The sequence below is a fragment of the Sphaerodactylus townsendi genome, linkage group LG10 (assembly GCF_021028975.2).
Source record: "Sphaerodactylus townsendi isolate TG3544 linkage group LG10, MPM_Stown_v2.3, whole genome shotgun sequence".
NCBI classification, from domain to species: Eukaryota; Metazoa; Chordata; class Lepidosauria; order Squamata; family Sphaerodactylidae; genus Sphaerodactylus; species Sphaerodactylus townsendi.
The window spans coordinates 76262568-76290052 of record NC_059434.1 but is presented as its reverse complement, the minus strand read 5'-3'; the positions used below and the strand labels follow the sequence as shown (position 1 = coordinate 76290052).

Here is a 27485-nt window from a genome sequence, read left to right as displayed (position 1 = left end):
ACGGATCCATCCCATTATTAAGAAATCTAGACTTTCTCCTTCTTTACCTAGCCCATTTTCAGCCTGTCCTTCTAAGTAGTTCAGAATGGCATGTGCAACCCCCATGCTCAGAATGGGTTGACCCAGTAAGGGGTGGAGACTCAAAGCAGCAAGAGGCTACAGCAGAGCTCATGTAGTTTGGAGGAGACAAGGCTACCAGACTCGGACCTTGGTTTGTATAAGCCCTTAACGCCTTGTTAAGATAACTGCAATGTTGTTGGGGACTACTGGAAAGGTAGTTGTTTATTTTTGCTATGTTGTAAATGTTGGAGTTTACTGTTTCAGGGTTTTTGTGTTTGTAATGGGTGAGAGTTCTCCTGGAAACCTTCATCATGTTGAATCCTGTTCATCAAGCCCTTGGAGTCTTCAGGAGCCAACCCACTTGCAAAGAAGAATTGGACTTGGCAGTATCAGTAGACTGTAACTAGGAGGACTTGAAAATGCAACCTGAACAGGACCTTGAAGTGTGATGTTAAATGTTGATGTTTGATGTTGTATGTTAAGAAAGTAAACCATTTTGTTTTTAAAATTTGTTGTTGCAAACTCATTCCAAGTTCTGCCCCACAGAACCCACAGTTAGAGGTTACACATGAATGGGTCTCTCGCCCACATTTATCCTCACAGCAACCCTGTGAGGTATGTAAAGCCAAGAGAGAGTGACTGCATGCTCCAAGACACAGTAGGAATTGACCTTGGCTTTTCCAGTTCGTAGCTCAGCATGCTGATCAAAATACCATGTTGGTTCTCTTTGACCAAGGGAAAGGTCTTGGATGACTGGATGCCTCCATAGCTCTTCTACCGTGACGTAGCCCAATCAGTCTCCTGCTGTAAGTCAGAACCAGTGACCCAGTGGATCCCAGTACAAGCAAGCAGAGGCGTATCGGGGGAAATGGCGCTCGGAGACAACTCCTGCAGGGAGGGGCTCGTGGGCATGGCTCGGGGTGTGTGGCCCCACTCACTGAACCCCGCCTCCCGGTCTCCATGCCAGCTGGCTTTTTAAAAAATGGAGCTTTTGAAAGCACAGAGGCCGGGGGCGGGGCCACACCCCAACCTCTATGCAGGTCAGGGACGGGGCTCGTGGACAGGGTCCCACCCCGAGCCTCGCCCCCAGCCTCCATGCTTTCAAAAGCTCCGGCTTTCAAAAGCCAACCTGCAGGGAAGTGGGGTAGGGGGTGGGTGCACCCGGGCACATGGGTGTCCCCATGTCCCTAGGGCAGTACGCCCCTGCAGGCAAGCCTACTCTGTCTGCAGGATAGCGTGCAGAGAATCAGTGTACCGCAGAAATATGCTAGCATCCCAAAACAGCTTCAACTAGTTTAAGCCCAGAGGTCCAAGTGACATTTCTGCTGATTCTAGCAAGCAGTCCAAGATGTACTGAAATGTAAGGCCAAGAGATATCTTGCTTTCCAGGAAGAGAATGGCAGTTGCTGTATTGAGCAGCCCCGTGGCCAGACAGAGGTGGAAACCCCTTGACAGAGCTGCACTGGCCACTCTTCTGCAGAGACATAACTGAGTTGGCTAATTCTACCCATTTATAGGCATTTCGTTATACTCCATCAAGTCTGCCTCTTTTCCCCCCAGATAAGGAGTTTCACTTCTCACAAGATCATTCTCACCACCCAGTAACATAAGTTGTGTGAGAGAACATAGTTAATCCCTCGGCCCAAAGAAATGAATAGTTTTATCAACAGTTAACAAATGAGGTACACTTTGAGAAGAACATCGCACAGGGCAAGCTATAGAAATGATGAATAGCCGTAATTACTGAGCAGCAACGGCCACTGAATAATTAAAAGCAGAAAGTTGAGGCGATTTCTGAGAATTCCATTCCTCTTGTGCTTTTTACGTCTGCCCAAAGTTCAAGACAAAAGTAAGTAAATACTTGTAAAGTCAACAGCAGAGGTGGCTAACCTTCTTTGGCAAACATGTGGCCAGTCAGGTCCACTGTTATGGAATGCTTCTCACCCATGATACTGCCTTATATTGAAGCAGATAATTGGTCTACCAAGGTTATTGTTGTCTAAACTGACTGGAAGCAACTTCCTGGGGTCTAAGGTAGACACATCACTTCCCCATCTGATCCTATTGTCAGGCCTGGCTCCTGCCTGGCCTGGCATTGGTGGGCTGACGCCAAGGTCACACCTGCACTTGCTGTTACCTGTGTGTTAATGGGCCATTCTGTTTCAATTGCTGTGCCTGTAACCTAGTGAAGTATACATCCCATATAAGAACAACAACAACAACAACCTTTATTTGGCATTTAAAAATAGGTTCTAGAAAGAGCCTGCTGGATCAGACCAAAGTCCATCTAGTCATAAGAACATAAGAACTTAAGAACTAGCCTGCTGGATCAGACCAGAGTCCATCTAGTCCAGCACTCTGCTACTCGCAGTGGCCCACCAGGTGCCTTTGGGAGCTCATGTGCAGAATGTGAAAGCAACAGCCTTCTGCTGCTGCTGCTCCTGAGCACCTGGTCTGCTAAGGCATTTGCAATCTGAGATCAAGGAGGATCAAGATTGGTAGCCACAGATGGACTTCTCCTCCATAAATCTGTCCAAGCCCTTTTTAAAGCTATCCAGGTTAGTGGCCATCACCACCTCCTGTGGCAGGATATTCCAAACACCAATCGCACGTTGCGTGAAGAAGTGTTTCCTTTTATTAGTCCTAATTCTTCCTCTCCCTCCCTGAAGCCCGGAATGAGTCTATTGCTGTTCTTGAGTTTGGAACACCTAACAATTCTGGTCTAAACACTGCCCTTTTCTCATTCTTTCTATTGTGGGAACAGGCGGGAGGAGGGAGGCCGAGAAAGTGGGAAAGTTTGGTGGATGGAAGTCTGCAAGGCTACAGTAGGAAAGAATGATATTTATTTGCTTGAGAGGAACATTTTTACGACCAATCATATAGCTTGGGGAATTCAATCATCATCTATATGATTACATAAAATCCTTCAAAGCTGGCGCAGGAAGTGTGCAGAGGGCATAATGGAGCATGGAGACCTGTAAACATTCTAAAGTGGTTGCTGCAAACTCCAGCGCCCTTCACTTATTGCAAATGACACACGTGTCTGGGGAATTTTGACATCCCCCCAATAAATCAAGGAACACAATTTAAAGGAAAGCATTAAAGGGATGTTTGTGGGCTTTGATTTCTACAGGCTGATCAAAACGTGAATAGGTATTCCCCTGCTCTACTAGGGAACAATGGTAGATAACACACAACTGCATGCCCCTTTGTCACAAGTTATGCAGTACTGGAGGGAAAGTATAGGAAGCTGCCGCATACCAAGTCAGTTGATTAGTCCATGTATCCCAGTACTATCTATAAGTAAGTCTCAATTGCAATGAAAAGGGGGAAGAGTGCTTAAGGTGAAGTATAATAAGAATTTGCACCCAGGACATATCTTACTCTGAGTGGCAGAAATCCTCCACAGGCAGAAAAATGACTTTCTCAGTAAGTGGTGCCTGACAGCCTCTAACTGGAATTGAGCCTGGGACCCTCTGTGTGCTGCATGTGCTGTTACATTGAGAAGATTCAGCTGACATTGAGAAGATTCGGACACCGGGCTAACTCCTCCCAAAACTAAATAATCAGAACTCAGAGGTTCTATTCAGCTATCATGGCTAACAGTCGGTGACAGACCTATTGGAAAGGCAGTCTATAAAGGAAAATATTCTCCTCAAAAATTTCCAGCCACTTCTAAATCAGAAGTGGTCCCCCCCCCCTCTGCTTTACAGGGGTCCCTAACATCATCGGGACCCATTATTCTTTTCTGGGAGGGTTCTATACGGGTTTCGTGGGACATTGTTTTAGAATGTAACTGTTTTAAATTGTATGTATGTTTTTATATGTGATATTTTATATTGTCCACCGCTTTGAGCCCTTCGGGGATAGGGCGGTATATTAAATCAAATTAATAATAATAATAATAATAATAATAATAATAATAATAATAATAATAATAATAATAATAATAATAATAATAGTAGTAGTAGTAGTAGTAGTAGTAGTAGTAGTAGTAGTAGTAGTAGTAGTAGTAATAATAATAATAATAATAATAATAATAATAATAATAATAATAATAATAATAATAATAATAATAATAATAAGTGATTGGTTGTCACCATATCCTTCTGGTGAGGCCAAAGCATCGTGCGTTTTCTAAAAACAAGCTCATCTTCAAGAAATAATTTCCCATCACTTCTTTGGTTTCTTTTAAAACTCTTCGATCTTATCGCCGTTTGTTCCTTAAAATTATTTTGCTTAGAAAAATTATACTGATAAGCTTGACAAAAAATAACCAGACAGTAATGGTGGTGATGAAAAGTGCCACAAAGACAAAGCTGACATATAGAGACCCTGCAAGGTTTTCAAGGGAAGAGATTGTCAGAGGTGGTTTGCCATTGCCTGCAACCTTTGATTTCTTTGGTGGCCTCCCATCCAAGAGTTAACTAGGTCCAAACCCTGTGTAGCTTCTGAGATCTTGATGAGTTCAGGCTAGCCCGGGTCCACCAGGACAGGGGATTTAACAGATGAGGACGCCTTTGGTTTTGTTCTCTTAGAGTTGGAAATCCTGGATCCATGCCATAAACGATCAATGTTTATATTTTGTACAGCACTCAGTGCCACTGTGGGTGCTGAATAAGCATTACAGGGGGAAAGGTGGTAGTAAGCTGAGGAAAAAAATGATTGATGAGTTGGCCAGATGGCACACACGGCAATAATTCTGAATCTGGGAAAATGTCAGTATGAATGTCATTGGAAGAGGAATGGCCACCTGTTTGACTGGGAGGAAGATCTGCCTTACAGAGGGTGGCCGGTGGTGGTATCAAACTTTAATCAAAGCGTAATTTTTTATAAAGTTTCCCTAAAATTGCATTTCTAAGGAAATCAAAATTATTTTTAAAAATTGAGTGAGAACCAAGGGTTAAAAGCAGATGAAATGGTAGGAGACCCATCATCTGATTTTCTCTGCATCTTTTAAAGCTTTTTTAAGGACCATCCAAAGAGATTTAACCCTTTGACTTCTCCATAGCTCTGTCTATTAAACCTGTCCTCCACGTGTTACTTTTTAACCATGCAAAGCGGGAAAGTATGGATGGACAAAATACGGATGCTCAATTTTCACTTCCTTCTGAGGCTGGCATTGGGAGAGGTATTGATGCATAAATGAGCCCTCCGGGGGTAGGGTTGTTTATCAAATCGAATAAATAAATAAATAAATGAATAAATGAATGAATGAATGAATGAATGAATGAATTATATGGGGGTTCTTCTTCTCATCTAGCAGCTCTGACCCCATTAGGGCACAGTGCCTCTGATATTAAGCTTCTAAAGATTCCAACAGATCTGTGATCGCTGTCATGTCCACTTGGACCTCACTCCACATTTCTGTTTGCTTTATGTGTAATGCCCCAAAGTAATAGTTGCTCGCAATAACCCCCTAAAAAGAACACCTCCACATGGTGACTGAATGAACTGGGAGGGACAGAAGGCACAATAACACTAGCCTCCCTCACCCATTTTCACCATGCAAAGGACATTTCTGCCTCCTCCCTGCAATCAGGGATATTGCTTTCCCAATGGGGAAAAAAGTGCATTCACTTCCTCTGTGCGTAGCCGCCATGGTAATGAGCCAGTGATCACACGGAGAAAGGAATGGGCCAGCCCATATGCCTGGTCTCCCTGACCTCGCTTGTGTACCTGTGAATGGCTTGATCTGTATGCCCAAAAATGATATCTAGAAGAAGAAGAAGAGTTTGGATTTATATCCCCCCTTTCTCTCCTGTAGGAGACTCAAAGGGGCTTACAATCTCCTTGCCCTTCCCCCCTCACAACAAACACCCTGTGAGGTGGGTGAGGCTGAGAGAGCTCCGAAAAGCTGTGACTAGCCCAAGGTCACCCAGCTGGCGTGTGTGGGAGTGTACAGACTAATCTGAATTCCCCAGATAAGCCTCCACAACTCAAGTGGTAGAGCTGGGAATCAAACCCGGTACCTCCAGATCAGAGTGCACTTGCTCTTAGCCACTGCTCTTAGCCACTACGCCACTGCTGCTCCTGGACTGCTGCCCAGCAGGCAGAGAAGCTGGTGAGAAATAATGCTAACAATCTGACTCACTGATCTGTTGCCGTTCGGTCCCAGTTGGCCACTGTAGGAAACATGCTTCTGGACCAGATGGACTTTGGCCCGATCTTGCTGGGCTCTTAAGAGTCACCTATATCACTGTTTTGGTACTGTGACACTATTAAGTTATATGTTTTTCTCTCAGCAGCTATTCTGTCCTCTAGACAGTAATCCAAGGTTAGATATCATTTTTTCTGGTATGCAACCCAAGTTCTCACAACAGCCCTGCTGAGAAGTATTCCATCAGTTCTCCCCGCCAAGTAGGCTCTTTGAGTTGCTGCCTGCAGGTTTCTTCCAGCAAGTGCGCTGAGATTGATACTCTTGCACACCAAGAAGCTGGTTATTTTATTTTATTTTTAATCAAAGGAGTGAGTAAAAATCAATTATGTGAACTTAGAAAACGAAACAACCTGTATTATTGCCTTCCGCCGGACAATTAATATCTGCAATCACTTGGGTCGTTTCATCAGCCATTAAACTGATGTTGATGGAATGGATGGAGAAGACATGAAGGAGCCCGGTTCCAACACGGAAGAGTCCTGGTAAGTTAATGCACTGGATGTGAATAATGTCAAGCGTTGCCTGAGACTCTTCCATCTTAATGGGGCATGAGTAGAAAGGCCAGGCTTCCTCTCATTAGTGGTTAAAAGAAAAGCTCGGGGGACCCAAGCCATTTGTTCTCTTGCCTGCAAAAAGCTGAAGAGAGGAAATGGATGGTCCAAAGAAATCCATCTGGCTACCCCTGTGACAATGATATGTAGCCAAGCGCAGAGCCTCTCTGAAACATCATCACTCACTGAAATGCTTCCTTTTTTCTGTAGCCCTCAGAAAACCCTTAGAGAGGGGAGAGGCTCAGTGGGAGAACGTCTGCTTGGAGTGCAGAAGGCCCCAGGTTCAATCCTCAAAACCTTCAGTTAAAAGGATCAGGTAGTAGCAACAGTGGCATAGGAGGTTAAGAGCTCGTGTATCCAATCTGGAGGAACCGGGTTTGATTCCCAGCTCTGCCGCCTGAGCTGTGGAGGCTTCTCTGGGGAATTCAGATTAGCCTGTACACTCCCACACACGCCAGCTGGGTGACCTTGGGCTAGTCACAGCTTCTCAGAGCTCTCTCAGCCCCACCCACCTCACAGGGTGTGTGTTGTGAGGGGGGAAGGGCAAGGAGATTGTAAGCCCCTTTGAGTCTCCTGCAGGAGAGAAAGGGGGGATATAAATCCAAACTCCTCCTCCTCCTCCTCCTCCTCCTCCTCCTCCTCCTCCTCCTCCTCCTTCTTCTAGTAGATGATTAAAAGACCTCCACCAAAACCCCCAGAGATTGCCACCAGTCTGAGTAGACCAGGCGTCTGCAACCTGCGGCTCTCCAGATGTTCATGGACTACAATTCCTGGGTGCTGATGGGATTTGTAGCCCATGAATATCTGGAGAGCCGCAAGTTGCAGACCCCTGGAGTAGACAATACAGACAGTAATGGACCAATGTTCTAATTCAGTTTAAGGCAATTTCATGTGAATATGTATAGTTGCCCAGGCAGGGATATCCAATTCACCTGAACAAAATCAGATGGAAAAATTTAGTCCTGGGTCTTATCAAATTTACCCACAACACAGAGAGACTTTCTTGGCCAACCTTTAACTCTCAACAGAATATGCAGTGGGTCGTAAGGGATGGGTGACTCCCATTGCTTGCATACTAGCTGGTACGACGATCCTGTGTGTGCTGCCTATTTGAATACTACAGTGTATCAACATAATCCTGCAGCTGCACAAGCGTGCTTTCAATCCCACCTTCTACCCAATGTGTCAGATTTCATTTTTGCATAAAGATTTTTAAATGAGCAGAGCATTCAAATCTGCGGCCCCTTCCGCACAAGCAGAATAATGCACTTTCAATCCAGTTTCAACTCACTTTGAAGCTGGATTTTACTGTGCGGAATAGCAAAATCCACTTTCAAACAGTTGTGAAAGTGGATTGAATGTGCATTATTCTGCATGTGCGGAAGGGGCCTCTGACTGCCAATGAAGACATCTGAGATGGTATGGGTCAGAGATAGACGAAGACTGGGGCTGCCCATTAAGACAGGTCAAACTACACCAGGGGTAGGGAACCTGCGGCTCTCCAGATGTTCAGGAACTACAATTCCCATCAGCCCCTATCAGCATGGCCAATTGGGAATTGATGGGAATTGTAGTTCCTGAACATCTGGAGAGCCGCAGGTTCCCTACCCCTGAACTACACCCATCTCTCTTTTTAAACTTCCCAATGTTAAACTACGAGATGGTGACTTTGTGCAAGGTCGTCAAGCGAGCTTCACAGATCAGCAAGGATTCAAAGCTGGTAGACCCACGATCTCCCAAGTTATATTTCATTGCTGGCTGCGAGTTTTAAGGCAGGAAGCCTTCCAATGGCTTTCTCACTAAACACGTCGCTCCAACATGTTTGAGCACTCACTGGCCTGGAGGAAGAATCAGTCCCTGACACTTACATGCTCTTTTATGCTTTGTAATTGGCAGCAAGCGAGAGACAAGACTTGTGCTCCACTCAGTCCAGATGCCACCTTTAGCATGAGATGGGAGATTGCCACAGAGCCCCCTTGCAGGAGCAGATGGAGCAAGCATCTCTGGTTAGCAGCAGGCTCTCTTTCAGGCTGTGGGCCTCAAAAGATATCCCACAATCTTAGGGTTAACCTTTAAGGCCTTGAGCAGCCTGGGAACTGTGTGTCTTCAGGACTGCATCTCCCTACATTGCCCATGAAGGACACTTCAATCCTCAGAAAGAACTCTCCTGGTGGTCCCAGGCCCCAAGGACATTTGATTAGCCTCCACCAGAGATGGTCTGGTAGAACTCTCTTCCAGCTGCCATCAGGGCCCTGTGGAATCTGGGTTCAGTTCTGCAGGGCCTGCAAAATGCAGATGTTCCACCAGGTCTTTGATTGGGGCAGCCCTGAGTCTGTTCCATCTGCTGGCCTTCTGAAAAAAAAACCCTCCAATTCTGAGAGTAAATGGTTAGCGATGTCACGGGCTCAGAGTCAGCCAACCAGGAGTCCTCTGATGAGGAGCACTGGCAGGATGACCCCACTGTTCTGGAGTCCCAGTCAACTGGGCCTCAAGAGCAGCCAGAAGCCTCACAGGATGCAGACAGAGCTGGCCCAAGTCGAGAGTTGGAAGCTAGAGTGGTTGCAGAAGCACCTCTGGCCACTGAGGGCCAGCCTGGCAGTCCACTGTAAGGCAGCTGAGAATTTGCACCCAGCAAGGGCTGCACTCTAAAAGGTGCAGTGCACGCTTGGAAGCTCTGATTCGTCGCAGGGAATTCTGCGAGTCAGCTCAGGATCAAGACTGAGCCACAGCACAGGCACATAAGAATCTACTTCAGGAAGTGAAAGTTGCAGGAGCAACAAAAGCCAGACAGTTTTCTGCTGCACCTGCTTGCAGACTGGTCCCTTAGAACTCTGACTCAGACCTGATGACCTGACCTGACCTCTCTTGGACCCGTGACTGCCTCTTGCCAGACCTGCTTGGACTCTGTTTCTCTGGACTCAGAGTAAGACTGTTCTCTCCCTCTCTTGCATCTGTGCCTGCTATCAAGCTAGAACCCAACTCTCTGTGATCCTGGCAGGCCAGGACAAGTGAGATGCATGGGACAGAGCTGATAATTTATTATGGGCTAAAGCGATGGTGGCGAACCTTTGGCACTCCAGATGTTATGGACTACAATTCCCATCAGCCCCTGCCAGCACAGCCAATTGGCCATGCTGGCAGGGGCTGATGGGAATTGTAGTCCATAACATCTGGAGTGCCAAAGGTCCTTAAGGACACCAAGGTTTATGCTATCATTGATTCATAGTTTTAAAAGTTATTAACTTATATGTGACACTGTATGACTGTTTTAGATCATGTGTGTGAGCTGGCCAGAACCTATCCTGGCTGGAAAAGGGTGGGGCATTAAATTTCATAAAATAAATAATGCCAATCATGAATGCTGGCCCTGTATTTATAATGTTAAAGAGCACCCGCAGGAGGAGAAGAAGAGAGAGGGAATCCTTCTTTGGGGGCACTGCATGAGGAAGGGGAAGATAACCTTACCCATCCACCTTATTTTTTTCAGAGAAATATGCCCCCCTGCCCAGGCTGCTATTAGTCTTGAATGACGGTGGGTGGGAAATAAAATGCGCTAAATGTACAGTTTAGTCCTTTTATTTTATCTTAAGGATTAGGGGGAAAGGAGGACTTGTGATTGCCTAATTTGCACTCGTTCTGAATATGACAAAATGACAAGTGGAGATCAAAGTACGCCCTTTGTGCGTGCCAAAGTATTTCGAACTAATTGCTTCCTCAATTTGCTTCTACTTAAGAATCTACACAAGAGCCGTAAATAAATTCTGTTGTGATCCCCCCACCCCTCTTTCTGTGACCTTCACTAGAGCTGCCAACCTCCAGGTCGTGTTTAGAACTTCTGGAATGACAGCAGGTCTGTAAATGACAAAGATCACCTCCCCTGGAGAAAATGGCGGCTTCGGGGGGTGGATTCTATAGCATTATACTCCACCAACGTTCCTCCCCTGCCCCAAACCCACTTTCTCCAGGCTCCACAGTTTCCACCTCCCGGAATTTCCCAACCCAGAATTCCCAGCCCTACCTGCAGTTGGTTGTCACTTCAAACACTGAACCTACTCAATAAGTGGCGTTTCAGGATGCAACACTGCCATCATATCTAATGACTCAAAAAAAAAAATCAATGAAGAGATTGACACGTCCAGCGCTACGCAATGAATATGAGAACAGCAAAACCCATTTTCACTCCGGTAATAGAAAAAGCCTCCTCACAGGTATTCCGTTGCTGCGCTGAACATGTATGCATGTTAACCGCCAGCAAAGCCAGCGACTGCGCAACTTAATACTCTGTCCCTGACTGCTTAGATTATTGAATTTCATTTCACTCCTCAAAGTGTAAATTATCAGGCCTAATATTCTCAAGGGCGATTAATTCCAGAAGAGAAGGTGCTATTGGGCCACTTGATGCGACAACCCTGATACAGTGGGAAGCAAAACCAGCTTCTAAATGGCAGCTTCTTATGCTGAAGACAGAAACATCAGTAAGTTTTCTACTTTGTACCAGCCAACTTCATCCACACCAGGTTGCCCACAACTGATGCTGATGTAACCTCTACTTGTGGGTTCTGTGGGGCAGAACTTGGGATGAGTTTGCAACAACAAAATTTAAAAACAAAATGGTTTACTTTCTTAACATATAACATATAACATCAACATTTAACATCACACTTCAAGGTCCTGTTCAGGTTGCATTTTCAAGTCCTTATATTTACAGTCTACTGATACTGCCAAGTCCAATTCTTCTTTGCAAGTGGGTTGGCTCCTGAAGACTCCAAGGGATTGATGAACAGGATTCAACATGATGAAGGTTTCCAGGAGAACTCTCACCCATTATAAACATAAAAGAAACCCTGATCGCTGCTTTTAATGGGGTGGTTTTAACATTGATAGAGCCACTGTTTAATGTTTATTTAATCCAATTTGATATTACTGATTTTATTGTGTGCTTTATTTCTATGTTTTGTTCACCTCCCTGAGCCCTTCGGGGGAGGGCGGTTTATAAATACAATAAATAATAATAATAATAATAATTAACAAGGTGTTAGGGGCTTACAGAAATCAAGGTCCGAGTCTGGTAGCCTTGTCTTCTCCAAACTAGCTCTGCAGCCTTCTGCCTTTCTGCAGCCTTTCTGGGGTTATGACTGATCTCAAGACAGTAGAGATTGGTCGGTTCCCCTGGAGAAAATAGCTGCTTCACAGGGTGGACTATATGGCCTTGTACCCTGCCAAAGTCCCTCCCCTCCCCAAACCCTGCCCTCCCCAGACTCCACCCTCAAAATCTCCAGGTAATTCCCAACCAGAGCTGGCAACCCTAGAAACTCTCTGTGCTATCAGGCTCACCCAAATGGTACAATGCTGACTTATTGTACAGCTGTCCACAGAATACTGCCCCACTTAGCGCAATGGATATCTGTGAATATTGTTGCAACATAGTGTATGTTGGATAATTCCATTTTAAATTATCTTAATTAACCATTTAATATATCCAGCCTCCGTACACACAGAGATAAATGTTATCCCATGGATAGCCACGTTAGTTGGTAGTAACAGAACAAAATTCAAGCCCAGGAGAATGTTAAAGACCTGTACAATTTTCCAGAGAATGACCTTCAGTGAATCAAAGCCCAGTTTGTCATGTGTAAATGAGAATGTATCTGCGGAAGCAAGCTTTGATTTACAAAAGCTTATATTCTGCAAAATTGTACTGGTCCTTAAGGTGCTACTGGACTTGAATTTTGTTGATAGAAACATGTACATAGAAAGCCTACATCTGTTCAAGATATAAAAAATCCCTGACATCAAAGGAATGGAATGACTCAAAATTCCTGTTGGAAGAAGTTCTAATGGTACCTACATATTCAGATTCTGCATGGGCCAAAAACAGCGGTGTGAAAACGGTGTAAACCCTTTTGTACCGTTTTAAACCATTTTACACCGGTTTCACACTGCTGGTTTCGGCCCATGCATAATCCACCATGGTTCTTCCAAAAGAACTTAGGTTGAAGTAGGGCTCAGAGATTCCAAACGTTCTTCATCGGTTGAGGGATATGCTCTGTAAAGTCATTATCTGGACTATCAAAACCTCTAGGTTCCATCTTCCAAATTTCTTGATCAAGAGCCTATTTCTTGGAAAGTGTTGATTGAAATGTCAGTAGGTCTTCATCGGTTGAACCAAGAACCAAACTTAAGAGAACAGGGTCCAAGCAGTGGAGCATAATGTTTTGAAAAGGATAAGCTGTCAAATATGACATTTTAGTTTTTGTAGGAAGGGAACCGCAGTGGTGTGTAGGGTTTTTTATATTCATAATGTGAAACAATGGTTTATTTTAACTACAGTTAGTGAAACTAGGGCTTTGTTCACAGGCAGTCACTCAAATCCAGGTTTGCTTCAACAAGAGCTTGCTTTGTTTTTTTCTCTCTTTAGCCTAGGAGAGCAACACCAAGGAACAAGCCAGGACTAAGCTAAGATATCTGTATTCAGACATTACACAATCATAGTTAAGATGAAACCAACTTAGGATCCTGGACTGACGAGAGGGAAAACAGCATGCTATACAGCCTGAGCTTGTCAGATCCTGGAAGCTAAGCAGGGTTGGTATTTTGAAGGGAACCAGCAAGGTAGACTCTGTGGAGGAAATCAATGACAAACCACCACTGCTTAATCACTAGATTTGAAAAACCAAAGAGGTCAACATTAAGTCAGCTGTTAACTTGATGGCAGTTTACACACACACACAACTACTCATAGTTAGTGGAGAAGCTGTTATAATATTGACTGCAAAAGATGGAAGTACTGTACCTTGTTTTACCTGTAAGGAACACACACCTGACAAAAGGCAATCTTCACATCCAGGGTAGGTTCACTGCAGAAGTATAAGAAGTGGCGGCTCATAAATACCTGCAAAATTCAAAGAGGAAGAGAATGAACACCTGCTATTTGACCTCCGATGTGGAATTTTAACATTGGAAACGCATGTGATTGTATTTGTGTTGCCTGGATGTATTGGCTCAGTGGGGAAGGGTATCAAGAACTGAGCCCTTCAATCAGATTGCAAAGATCAAACCTCAGGAAGTAAACAATATGGAGAATGAGGTTACAGAGTGCAAAACTGGGCTTTTTCCAGGTGGAAGGCCTTCACTTATGGCAGCAATGATGCAGATGTCACCCCTGTTCAGGATGAAGATGACAGGAGATTTGTGGATTCATCTGCCATGTCCTGGACTGTCTTTGTTCTAGAATGCTCTACTTGGGTCCTAGTGTTCCAGGGAATTAACTAGGCAGGCACTAGGAACCAAGTGCAGCATTCAACAACAATGGTCCAGCAAATGGTAGACAAATTCACAGATCTTCTGTCATCTTTATCCTGGACACGGTATAGCATTTCTCCAGTGCTCAGAAGTAATTTGCAGCAATATCCACATCTCAAATAATGGTAGTGGTGGGTTAACCTTGCACCTTGGTTTATCAAGAGAAAGGGGTTTCCCTAGATTAATAACAAGTGCATGGCCTCAAGGGACAAAACCAAAACCATACCAAATCAACGAGGTATTGCAGAACCAATGGGAACAAGGATGGAAATTAAAAATGGCATTGAGTAATGGGAAACTTGGAATTCCACATTACTTGGCCCATTCAAAATACCTTCCAACCATCTTCCAAGCAGCAAAGGGCAATAATAGTATTGGGGCTTTGGAACTGCCATTTTCTAGAACTTTCTCTGGAGATTTTTCTATGCTGCAATGTAAAAACTTGCCAGGTTGGTATCATCCAGTTCACCAAATACAGTCTAAAGTCCTCTCACACCATTGAAAGCAACCAAATGAGTTAAATTTTGTCCCAGGCCAAATTAAGCTCTGGGAGAAAACTATTTGGATTGAAAAGTCCCCAAGATTGTACTGCAGTACTATACCATTAAGCCTCCATTTCAGTTATGAAAGAAAAGAAAGTATTAATATTTCATTCATGAAAAAACAATTTAAGGCACTGGAGACCAAGCACAAACTCTATTCCAATATTCCTAAAAAGAAAACTCCAACCGTACATTTGCATTTCTGGCCCAAGTCAGAATAGATTTTAAAGTTATACAAACACAGGAAGCTGCCCTATAAAATGGTTCAGACTAGTGATCCATTGAAACCAGTATTATCTAAATGAGGAATTCCCAATATGATGGGTGCCAGGGTGCCTGCTCATGGGTTTCCTGATTCCCACTTCATTCTTTCCAAAGCATCTCTTCTGCAAAGCAAGAACCAATCTTGCTTTTCCTCTATTTCCCCAGAGCTGGAGGTGGTTCAGAAGGACCAGTCTTTGTGTCTGCAGTGAATACCCATTTTGGGAACATTGGATGGAGTTTGACTTAGATCTTCTTAACATTGTGTTGAATCTCCCAATATTTTACCATTGGACCTTCCCCTCCGTGTGAGTCATTTGTTGCTGTTGCGCCCATTGCCAGTTATCAATACTTTAAAAGTGTCCACAGGTTTAACCCCATACCTAATCTGGCTGGCAGCTCTCCAAAGTATGGCCGAACAAAGTCCAGTTAACTGGAAACTAAACTTTAAAAAAATCCTAGTAGAATTTGTGACAAACTATATAACATCCAACTACCCTCATCCTTCATACAATAAGCATAATAATAGCTATGAGATTTTAAATATCGGTTTCAAAGGTTGCCATGGATATTGCTTAAAAGTTTTATTAGAGAGATAGAAATGTACAGCATTACTCAAGTTTGCGATCCTACTCCGTGGTTTTGTCCATCCTAAATCAGTCGGCTCTACAGTGAGGGGAGGTGGGGTGTAGCTTCAGGTGAGGAATTCAGGAGTGGAAGGCTCAACTACCACTGCATTCTCACCCTGTAGTCTTTTTAGTCATCATATGCCCCTGACACCAGTCAACTCTCCATCCAGGAGCCAGAGTGGGAATCTTTCCTTTCTACTTTCCCAGGTTTCTTTTTTAAGACAGCAAGCTCAAGATGTAAACACTCCATTGGGCATGCTGTCCTATCTTTAAAGAAACATGGGATAAGTTCCCCAAAGAGCATTATGCTTGACTAACAACAGTTCACTGATGCTTCCTGGCCCAAAAGCTATCCAGCTGTACTCAAAAAGGGCCAGGACCATCTTGGTTGTAGCCCCAGCTTGGCTCTGTCAAATGAGACATGGAACCTGCAAAATTTGGTGTAACTTCACAGGGCATATATGATGGAGCTTATGGCTCCAGGCTTATGGTTGAGGACAGCAACAGTATCCACCTAAGTCAGGGGTAGGGAACCTGCGGCTCTCCAGATGTTCAGGAACTACAATTCCCATCAGCCCCTATCATAGGGGCTGATGGGAATTGTAGTTCCTGAACATCTGGAGAGCCGCAGGTTCCCTACCCCTGACCTAAGTGGTCTGCCCTCTCCTCTTCTTCTCCCTCCCTTTTCCCCCCTTCCCTCTCTTTGTATGAATGTGGTTTTAAAAGATGAAGTTCAGTTTTAACAGTATCCCTCAGTGGAATCAATTGCACCATGACATACTGTGGAATTTTATTTCATTGTCCCACAGATATTCTAATTCACGTTAAACATCACCCTGAGCCCGAATGGGCAAGGGCGGCCTATAAAACAAACAGACCAACCAAAGGATTGCTGTATTATCGCAGGCTTTCACGGCCGGAATCACTGGGGTGCTGTGTGGTTTCCGGGCTGTATGGCCGTGTTCTAGCAGCATTCTCTCCTGACCTCGTTTCGCCTGCATCTGTGGCTGGCATCTTCAGAGGATCTGATAGTAGGAATGGAAAGCAAGTGGAGTATATATACTGTGAGGTCAAAAGGGGAGGCCCTCTGAATAGAGTAGCCTGGTATGTGAGTCACAAAGAAATCTGTAGCCTGGGAGTACCAAAGAAGATAGCAAGGCCTCCCCTTTTGACCTCACAGTATATATACTCCACTTGCTTTCCATTCCTACTATCAGATCCTCTGAAGATGCCAGCCACAGATGCAGGCGAAACGTCAGGAGAGAATGCTGCTAGAACACGGCCGTACAGCCCGGAAACCACACAGCACCCCAAAGGATTGCTGCTCCCAGGTGGAGCTGTGACCGGTGAGCAGCAGTGACATAAGCCGGAGATGTCATCAAGAGGTTGTGACCTCAGGCAACACCCTGTCTTGACCCGTCTGTGACAAAGGTATTGGATTGTGACTAGAGACGTGGCACGAGAGCCCAGGAAGCAGAATCTTCCCCAGTCATCTCAGCCGAAGACGCACACGTGTTCAATTTTTAATGAATGAATTCATAAGCTTGTTTCAAAAAAGCAAGCATATGACCTTTCTGGCACTGAGTTGCCGCAGCTCGGATTGCTGTCTCACTGCTCAGTGACTCACAACAGAAGCTTCCCGTTCCACAGATGGTTGGATTTTTTTCCCCCTCCCTTCCTCGGTCTCTCTTTTTGTGCAGCCTTTTAATATTAATCATTATCTCATTGGTTTCTGGAAACCTACCAGATAATTATGTCTTCTCACTACAGGGGCCTTGAGCATCCAAGTCCCATTAAAGAGAAGCAGGATGCCTTATTGAAGCATGATGATGAGATCAAAAAGGTGGATGATTCATAAGGTGTCTTTCAAAAGCAACAGGGTTCAGGGCAGAGGGGAAGAAGACAGGAGGGGAAGAGAAACCCTTCATTTGGTGGGCTTCCTACAACAACACGACCCCCTAAATCATAGGTGTCAAACTCGTGGCCCTCCAGACATTATGGACTACAGTTCCCATCATCCCCTGCCGGCATGATGGGAACTGTAGTCCATAATATCTGGAGGGCCACGAGTTTGACACCTGTGCCCTAAATGCTGAGAGTACACTGTTGATCATGCACAGATCTTTACCATTTTTCCCCCAGTGGAATAACTGAATGAAAAGCTACCTTGAGTCACAATCAGACCTGCTTTCTTTGCAGCATGAATGCATAACTGGAGCTGTCCTTGTATGCAGTTATTCCTTAAACAACTAAGGAAATGTGGTATGTAGCAACACCTTTATCATGAAGTTCTGCGGCCAGTTGCTGTTTAACTCTTCTCCCACAGAAAAAGAATTGGAGAGAATTGTATGTAAGGAGGGATCTTTATCTAATTAAATTGAGTGCTCCTTCTCTGGCAATCTTCAAGCAGTGGCTGGGATGCTCTAGGCTGGGGGTTAGCAAATAATGACCCTCCAAATTTTCATGGGCTATGATTCCTATAAGCCCATGACAACACTGCCAATTGGCAGAGCATGAACATCTGGGGAGGGGCATAGTTTGGAGACCTCTGCTGTAGGCTGATTCTGCATTGAGCAGAGGATTGGACTAGATGGCCTGTGCGGCTCATTCCAACTCTATGATTCCACATGTCAGTGCTTGGAAAAAAATCTGTACAACTAAGAAAACAGACTTGTGAGTTCGGGCTACTAATCTGGGACACAATCCTCCATTATATTCTTCCATATAAGCACCATTGTGTTGACAAGAATTCTTGTTATGATTCTGCACACCAAAGGAGGGTGGTGATAGCAAAGGGGGAATTCCTGGAGGGTTGTGTTCTCAGAGTCCCAAAGCTAGCTCCATAAAAAACAAGCAATTTATTCAAACAAGCATGTTAGACTTAGGAGCAGTTTTGGGGGCTGTACATTGTATGCAAGAAGCAACCTTAAGAGGTGCTATCCCGGGCTGAATATTCTTAAACTGACATGGCAGAAGATTGGCATACCTGGGTAAAAAGCATTAAAACAGGGTAATGAGGTGATTGGCAGTTGCCTGAATAACTTCTGTGGTCCACTGAGCCTCCTGATCGCTTTCCAATGTTCAATTTACAAACAGTACTGAATTATTCTGGTGGGTTTTCCGGGCTGTGTGGCCGTGATCTGGTGGATTTTGTTCTTAACGTTTCGCCTGCATCTGTGGCTGTGAAACAGACTTTTCTCTGTGATACACCTCTGAAGATGACAGCCACAGGTGCAGGTGAAACGTTAGGTACAAAATCCACCAGACCACAGCCACACATCCCAGAAAACCCACCAGAATAATTCAGTACTGTTTGTTCACATGCATCCTCTGGTAGGGCGGAGTCTTTCCTAACTACAGAAGACTGAACTGGGGCCCTCTTGCATGCAACGTTTCCTCTACACTGCTGGATCGCCATGGATGCATCCACAGGTCTCAGCTAACAGGTTATCCCCCATGAAAACATCTGTGTGGTAGCCAGAAGGCATCATATATGGAGCACTGGTCTCTGAATCAAGTCTGTTTGGACATTTTCTCATGCTATACTCACAAAAACCCTTTGATATAGGCTAGACTGAATGGTAGCAATGTCCACTGGGTCACTCAGAAAGTTGCTTGACCGAACAGGGATCTGACCCCAGCTCCCTCCACCTGAGTCCAATATCCAAGCCAATATTCAAGACACTCTATTAGTCTGTCTTCTTTGCTTCCTGATTCTCTCATTTTCTTGTCTTCTCTGCCCTATTACTGAATTGTCAAACCTTGCAAAAGGAACTACACTGAGACCTCAACAAGAAGGCTAAGCCCAGAGCACCTAAGATTTCCAAGAGTCTTTGCCCTACAGCTTGGCTGCTGCATACCTACTGCTCCTCTGATCCTGATCATATAGCTAAAGTCTGAGATTATTCTCTGCATCCCGTCTACTCCAGCATCTTATTATAAAGCTGAAACTGTGGCTCTATATTCTTTCTGGCTCACCTGATATCCTTGGTATTGAATAATCTTGTAGACATACTACATCGCACGAACTCTAAAAAATTTTATATACTTTCCCCTCAAATGAACCTCTTAGCTAGATTCACAAGCCAATTAAGCCTCATCATTTGGATAGACTATGACTTACTCAAGTCAAAAGAAGTTACTTATCAATGATAACCGAATCATCTTTAAGCTAATTATTCTGCACCTGACTCTTTGGGAGAAGGATTTGTGCTTCATAGTGTTAGGAAATGAGTACCCATTTCTCTGTTGGGTCTACAGTAGGTCTTTAAATTAGTCTTAAAGTAAGTGACGACAGTGAAAAGGGACTCTAAGGTAATAATTTAAGTAGGTGAGAACACCAAATCCTGGTAGAAAAGGTTTATCTTCTTTCAAGAAACGTCATGCCACCAGAATGAGAAGTGGCGGCAGTAAATTAAAGCTCCTTAAATTCAGATGCTATTCATCTGATTCTTAAACGGACCTATGACAGACGGGACAGAAAGCAGCTGAAAATGAAGAAGAAGGTGGAGAAGGGAAAGCTAAATGTTTTGGAAGAGCACAGCAGCAAATCAAAGAAGAAACAGGGACACCGTTTGCACAGAAGATACTTTCAGAGGGTAGCTGTATTGGTCTGCAGTAGAACAGATAGATTTGAGTCCAGTAGAGACCAACAGGAGCTTTGGGGTATGCGCTTTCAAGAGTCAAAGTTTCCTCCTTCAGATACCTTCTTCGAGTACACCCAGTTTATACCCCACTTTCCTTGCCTTTTCCAGTGGTGCAGTGGTTAAGAGTAGGTGTACTCTAATCTGGAGGAACCGGGTTTGATTCCCAGCTCTGCCGCCTGAGCTGTGGAGGCTTATCTGGGGAATTCAGATTAGCCTGTGCACTCCAACACATGCCAGCTGGGTGACCTTGGGCTAGTCACAGTTCTTCTGAGCTTTCTCAGCCCCACCTACCTCACAGGGTGTTTGTTGTAAGGGGGGAAGGGAAAGGAGTTTGTAAGCCCCTTTGAGTCTCCTATAGGAGAGAAAAGAGGACTATAAATCCAACACTACTTCTTCTTCTTCATAATGTGACCAATGTATTGTAGCCTCAGTTTAGTCATTTAAGTTTCTAGGGAGAGTTTAGGTTTGATTGGATCTGGAGAGTTACCCTGTTCAGACCCAATTACAAATTTGCCCGCTGAGGTATAAAAAGCGGTGGAGATGGACTTTTTTTCATAGCCAAAATGTGCAGACAATATAAAACCTTCACTCTCCAGTGACTTTAAAAAATATATTTATTTATGGTGCTTACAGTCTGCCTTTCTCTTTTTTTTAATATTTAAAGCTTTATTGAGAAATTTAGGAAAATACATGAATTAATACACATTAATATATGTTGATAAAAACACACAGGAAACAAAGGAATCCTGTGTGTGTGTGTGTGTGTGTGTGTGTGTGTGTGTGTGTGTGTGTGTCTGTGTCTGTGTCTGTGTCTGTGTCTGTGTCTGTGTCTGTGTGTCTGTGTGTGTGTGTGTGTAACATTACGTACTACTTTAATCTTATTACATTCCTTAATGTTCTTAATGTTCTGACTCTCTAATAAACCCATTCTGGTTACATGATTAATTCTGCAGGAGAAGAGAAAAAAGAGTATTTAGATTCAGAAGGATTACAACTGTGGTGGAAGTAATGTTGTATACAAAAGAATGGCAGTGTGCGTCACTGGTAGTTACTTATACAGTTTTCCCTTCTACTTACTAGTAAGGATATTCCTTCTCTCGCTGGGCCTTGGTATCTTCAACCAACATGTACTCATAATGATTCAGTGCTTAGGCCAGGGATCTGCAACCTGCGGCTCCAGAGCCGCATGCGGCTCTTTCAGCCTTATACTGCGGCTCCAAATGGCCTGGAGGTTGGAGGGTATCATGGGCGTGTCCCACCAGCCCTCCAAAGCTGCTCTGGAAGTAAGGGTGAGTGGAGGGGCCGAAGGAGAGGCAGCTCCATTAGTGAGGGTGCCACTTTTCACGTCCCCTCCACTCACCTCTCCTTCCAGTGCTGCTCTGGAGGGCTGGAGGGACACGCCCACGCTGCCCTCTGACCCCTGGAGGTTGGAGAGAAGCTTGGGCATGTCCCTTCAGAGCACCCACCATCCCCCCTCTGCCATCTCCACAGCCACCATCCCCCCTATGCCCAACAGAGCAGGCGACTGCCTGCTCCGTTGGGCAGAGGTGATTTCCCTGCCCGGTGCCTCCGCCTCCCAACGCTGGAAGTAAAGGTGAGTGGAGGGGCTGAACCAGAGCCGCCTCTCCAGCTCAGTAGATCTTTGGTGCCATGGAAAACGGGTCCATATGGCTCTTTGGGCGGTAAAGGTTGCCGACCCCTGGCTTAGGCCCCATGGCAATTTCTTGAGGGACCACAATAATGAACTGTCTCTTATGTAGCAACTCTCACTCTCTTCCCCAATCTAGTACATGAAGAGGCGACACAAGGTAGTACAGCATAGAGGGAAATGTTTATCGCTTCTGAGAAGCCTTCGGTGACACCAACTGTAAACCACGTCCTCAAAAGCCATCAATTTCTCATAAATCACGCAAGGATTTGTTTCCTTTCCTGGTAGCAGAAGAGTTCATGATTAAAGGGAGAAAACTGGAGCCCAGGCTTCCATAATTTCATATGCGTCCCCACTGAGTAAATATGTGATATCTTGGAACAAAAATCAATAAAATAACCCTGATCCTTAGATAAATGTCAGTGGTAAAGATGCTCGGAGGTGTTTAACAAGCCACAGCAGGAACTGTGTTTAATACACTCCGAGCCAAGCTAGAATACTCCCCCCCACCCCCACCCAAGATGACTTTAGCTTCATTTGCTTCCAAAGAACAGACATAACCCTGGAAAAATTCAACAGACTCCCAGATTATGCAACTATAAGCCTGAGAAAACTTCCCTACAGACCACCAGTTTCACTGAGAAAATACCCCTAGATCACTTATTTTTGGCAGGTAGCCCAGAATCTACTACCTCGCATTTTATTAACATCATGACCACCTTTATTTTTAAATGACCTTAAAGTAAACCATGCTAGAGTGAAACTGATTTATAAAATGCTACTAAAGGTAGCCATGGATTTTATGGCCAAAGCATTAGGGCGATTGTCTAAAGATTTTATTCTCTTCTTGCTTTGAACGTAATACAAGCAAGGGGTGAAAATATATTAATGGGTAGCTAATTCACATTCGTAAACTACTCTGTTGGAGTCCTCTGTTTTTTTTTTAATCCAGTGGGCGGCAACCCAACATCAGGTGAATCACACTAGAAGACAATTCTTTAAAATAGATTGGTGCACTATCATATGCCAGAGATACATGTTCTGTAAGTTTCTCATTCGAAGAGGAATGTTAAGATGCCGGGGGGGGGGGGCAATGAAGGACCCATTCTTGGGGGGTCCTGAGGTGCTTCAAAAAGACCCTCCACTGAAAGAATCTCCAGCCACAACAAAGCTTCCCACCCCCCTTATCATTACTTTTACAAGTACACATAGGACTGGTGCCCAGTATTTTTTTTCTTGCTTCTATTCTAGTTTCCAAAGAAAAGAAGTATTATTGAATGAATGATTTAACATAATCAAATGAGAGTGGCAAGAGGAACATTTTTGACATCTTATTTCTTGCACAAAATAGTGCTGAGTCCCACCAACTTTCCCCTATGCCACGTGAAGCTGCCTTATATTGAGTCCCACCAACTTTTCCCCTATGCTACGTGAAGCTGCCTTATATTGAATTAGATCCTTGGTCCATTGAAGTTCACACTGTCTACCCAGACCGCCAGTGGTATTCCAGGGACTCAAGTAGGGTCTTTCACATAACCTACCACCTAATCCTTTAACTGGTGATGCCAAGGATTGAACCTGAAAGGTCCTGCATGCCAAGCAGATGCTCAACTACTAAGCCCCCCTTAGCTGGGTTCATTTTAATGCTGCCAAGCATCAAGGAAGTGTCCCCATGCTCACCTGGGCAGTGCATCTTCTCTTCTTAATAGCTGATGATACATTTTCCATGCAATGCCAGATGCGGGTACCTTCTCCTTTTCTTTGAAGATCCATTACACCAGATACAATCTTCCTTTCCCATGGCAATATATTTAAAGGTAACAAAAGCACATTTTATGTAATGAATCCGTCAGCAGAGAGCACATGGCTCAGGACCAGTGTGGCTCCTGCAAATGATTGCTGGCCTCCTAGGCTACTTACGTAACAGAAGCAGTGCTTAAGGGCTAATAGAACTGCTAACCATTGCTGAAATAGTGTCTCAGGGCCAAAACAGATGAAACTCTGGGATACCCATGGTCCAATCTTGCCAGAACCTCATGTAAAGCTGCTCAGAGGCCCCAGTTCAGATATTGGCCATGTACAAAAGGGAGAGGGTGTTAATCTTTCCACCCCTGCATAGTTCTCAAAGTGAAACAATGATCAATGATCATTGTATACTGAGAAAGACAAAGGCAAAAATATAGGTATGTATCACTTTTATTTTAAATAGCTAATAAAAACACATGGTGAAGAAGGAGGAGGAGGAGTAGTTTGGATTTATATCCCCCCTTTCTCACCTATAATGAGACTCAAAGGGGCTTACAAGCTGCTTTCCCTTCCCCCCTCACAATAAACACCCTGTTAGATGGGTGGGGCTGAGAGAGCTCCAAAGAACTGTGACTGGCCCAGGGTCACCCAGCTGGCATGTGTTGGAGTGCACAAGCTAATCTAGTTCACCAAATAAGCCTCCACAGCTCAACTGAGCCTTGAGGTGCTGAAAGGGAGGATTACATTTTCATTTTTCTATGCGGTTCTAGGGGGCACAAAGCTGTAGTTTCCCTTTAACAGGGAATAGGAACGATCCTCATTCAAATCTGCGTAGACCCTGGGGCTGCCTTGTCGCTGGCCTTGGTCCTGAAATGTATGTCCACTGTATTTCCTGCTCTGTTGATGCCCAGCTACAATCCTGCTGTCTACTTGCCAACTATGCCTAGAACAGAATTCCTCCTTTACTCAACAAAGGATCAACAACTGAAATTCCTCTGGAAAATACTCCTCCTCGCAGACATCTTGGGGTAAGGCACAGTAGAGCTCCAAATATCATTACAAAGACACAAGCATAGCAGGGGGATTGTGGAGAGAAGCGATGAGCTAGCATCGATTTATTTTGAGCCCATTATTTTTCAAAGACCACTATAAGAGTTTCAGCCAGAGGCAGAGAAATCTGAGGCCTCAGAGACAGTTGTTTTATTACATCAGCTCATGGAAAGGCCGGTGTGGTCCATATGGACACATCCATATACACACACACACACACTTTTTCAGCTGTTTGAGAAAAATGTGTTTCATAGTTTTGGGGAGGGAGGAAGATGTCTCGTCTAAAGTCAGACTGCAAAATAAAATTAGGCATCCATCAGCCATTCCTATGTAATCCAGACTGAATTGCACCATGAGCAGTCTATCAAATAGTAATGGTTTTAGTAAGATGGTTAATATAATACTGATTAAGGTAGTCCAAGGTTTTTGAAGGTGCCCCATAGCATAGAGCCATGGTGGTGAAACTTTGGCACTCTAGATGTTATGGACCACAATTCCCATCAGCCCCTTCCAGCATGGCCAATTGGGAAGGGGCTGATGGGAATTGTGGTCCATAACATCTGGAGTGCCAAAGGTTCGCCACCACTGGCATAGAGTGATAAGCTGAAGTAGTAAAAAATTCTGCTCATTAACTGAGTTTGATCCCAACAGAGGTTGGTTTCAGGTTGCTGGCTCAGGGTTGGCTCAGCCTTCCATCCTTCTGAAGTTGGCAAATTGAGTATCCATCTTGCTGGGGGTAAAGTGTAGACAACTGGCAAACCATCCCATAAACACAGTCTGCCTAGTCAATGTTGTCACTTGAGAACTCGGAGTCACTGAGCTGATCAGAGAGGGTCATGACAGTTCCAGGGCAGAGATATTTCTCAGCCCGGCTTCCTGAGGTTCATTTTCAAACTGGAGATGCTAAGGGTTTAAACCAGAGGTGGGATCCAGCAGGTTCTCACCAGTTCCCGAGAGTGGGTTGCTAATTATTTGTGTGTGTCGAGAGGGGGTTACTAATTGGGTCTGCTTTTTCGTTAGAAATTCCATTAGGTCCAAAAATCATAAAGTCCTGTTGTTTCCTATGTGGCTGGTTAGCGAAGGTAGAAAACAGGATAATTCTCCCTGTTGGGCTGTTTTAAAAACATGTTTTAGAAATATGGTAAAGTTCCTTGTTTAAGGAAAGTATCCTTCTTTTGATTTCTAGAAACAAAATTATGTATTTGAAAGTATTAAGTATTTGACAGACAGTCAATTAGAGGAGAAGTAGCTGTTTCTGTTGGCAGTAGACGATAGGACTTGCTATAATGAGTTTAAATTATGGACAGAAAGATACCAGCTGGAAATTAGGAACTTTTTTTTTACAGTAAGAGTTTTTTACAGTAACAGAGAAATTATTAATGCCTCGCCCCCAGAATGCCCGGCCATGCCCCCATCGTGCCCCGCCCAGCCCCATTGGCGCTACGCCACTGTTTGAATCCCACCACTATGGGAACCTGTTACTAAAAATTTTGGATCCCACCACTGGTTTAAACTAAAACCTTATGTATAAAAAGTCAGAAGGCAGCCTATAAGTAGGATAAAATAAATAAACTCTACCACTGAGTTATGTCCCCCTTTCATTTCTTTGGCTCTCAAGCAGATTAAATAGCTTATGGGAGATATTACAAAATGGTTTAGGAATTGCAAATCACAATCTAAAGGACTGCTTCTTTGTGAAAGAAGGTAAGGTGATTTATGATCCTAATGAAAATATTAAGAACATGAAAATAAAACTGGAATATTGTGTAAAGTTCTGGGCGCCGCAATTCAAGAATGATATTGACAAGCTAGAATGTGTCCGGAGGAAGGCAACCAAAATGGTAAAAGGTCTGGAATCCATGATCTACCAGGAGAGACTTAGAGAGCTGGGTATGTTTAGGTTGGTGAAGGGAAGGTTAAGAGGTGGCATGATAGCCATGTTTTGATATATGAAGGGATGTCATGTTGGCGAGGGAGCAAGCTTGTTTTCTGCTGCTCCAGAGACTAGGACTAGGAGTCATAGGTTCAAGGTGCAGGAAAAGAGATTCCACCTAACCATCAGGAAAAACTTCCTGACAGTAAGGGCTGTTCGACACTGGAATGCACTACCTCAGAGTGTGGTGGAGTCTCCTTCTTTGGAGGTTTTGAAAGAGAGGCTGGATGACCTTCTGTCAGGAGTGCTTTGATTGTGTGTTCCTGCATTGCAGGGGGTTGAACTTGATGGGCCTTGATTCTATGATTCTAAAAGATTTCACTTCCCTTAGTGTGCTAGTGAAACTGAGTTAGTTTCAACTGATTGCTCCTGTGTAAATTACTGGTACTGTCATCAATGCATGTTGGTACTCAAGCAGCACTGCACAGATTTCCAACATGCCTGTCCATTACCCTCTGCAACAACAAAAAGAAGATTTGCATGTGTGAAACAGCCTGCACAGATCAAATAATCTAAAGGATTTCATATCACTTCCCAGCCTCTTAAGAGAAACTAGTCACAACTTCAGTTTTGAGTCACTAAGCAACTGAGAAATCTATCTGCTTATGAACATGCATGGGTCAGATATAATTCCAAGTGAATGATTACAGCATGGTCAGGAAGTAAATTTCAAACCATAACTATAATGTGAAAAAGAAAGACACCAAGGAAATTTTGAAAGCAGCATAAATTTGCTGAAGGGAGTGTTTTACACGCAGGTGCCAGGTGAGTTAGATAACACACACAAAAAGGTAGAGGTGCAAAGTACAGCTGAATTTCTTGCGGGCTGGAATTTGAGAGTATTACAGATGAATAATGCCAATATTACAGGGACTGAGATCCAATCCTCCCCATTTTCACTTCCCTGAATATCATTTAGAGAGAACGCTCTAGTGTTCCGAGGTTCTATTCACCCAC

The 27485-nt window shown here is 44.2% G+C and overlaps 1 pseudogene; it reads right to left on the bottom strand.

Annotated features, from left to right (window-relative positions):
• LOC125440223 overlaps window positions 1-27485 on the bottom strand; it is a 162097-nt pseudogene that overhangs the window by 26157 nt on the left and 108455 nt on the right.